This window comes from Physeter macrocephalus, chromosome 11 (assembly GCF_002837175.3).
Source record: "Physeter macrocephalus isolate SW-GA chromosome 11, ASM283717v5, whole genome shotgun sequence".
Classification (NCBI taxonomy): domain Eukaryota; kingdom Metazoa; phylum Chordata; class Mammalia; order Artiodactyla; family Physeteridae; genus Physeter; species Physeter macrocephalus.
In genome coordinates, this window is record NC_041224.1 from 57,940,569 (window position 1) to 57,940,992 (window position 424).

The following is a 424-nucleotide window of genomic DNA, read 5'->3' on the forward strand; positions in this document are numbered from 1 at the left end:
GAAGGACACTACATAATGATCAAGGGATCAATCCAAGAAGAAGATATAGCAATTATAAATATATATGCACCCAACATAGGAGCACCTCAATACATAAGGCAACTGCTAACAGCTATAAAAGAGGAAATTGACAGTAACACAATAATAGTGGGGGACTTTAACACTTCACTTACACCAATAGACATATCATCCAAACAGAAAATTAACAAGGAAACACAAGCTTTAAATGACACAATAGATCAGATAGATTTAATTGATCACTATGAGATTAGAAATCAATTACAGGGAAAAAACATAAAAAAAAAATACATGGAGGCTAAACCATATGCTACTAAATAACCAAAAGATCACTGAAGAAATCAAAGAGGAAATCAAAAAATACCTAGAAACAAATGACAATGAAAACACGATGATCCAAAACCTA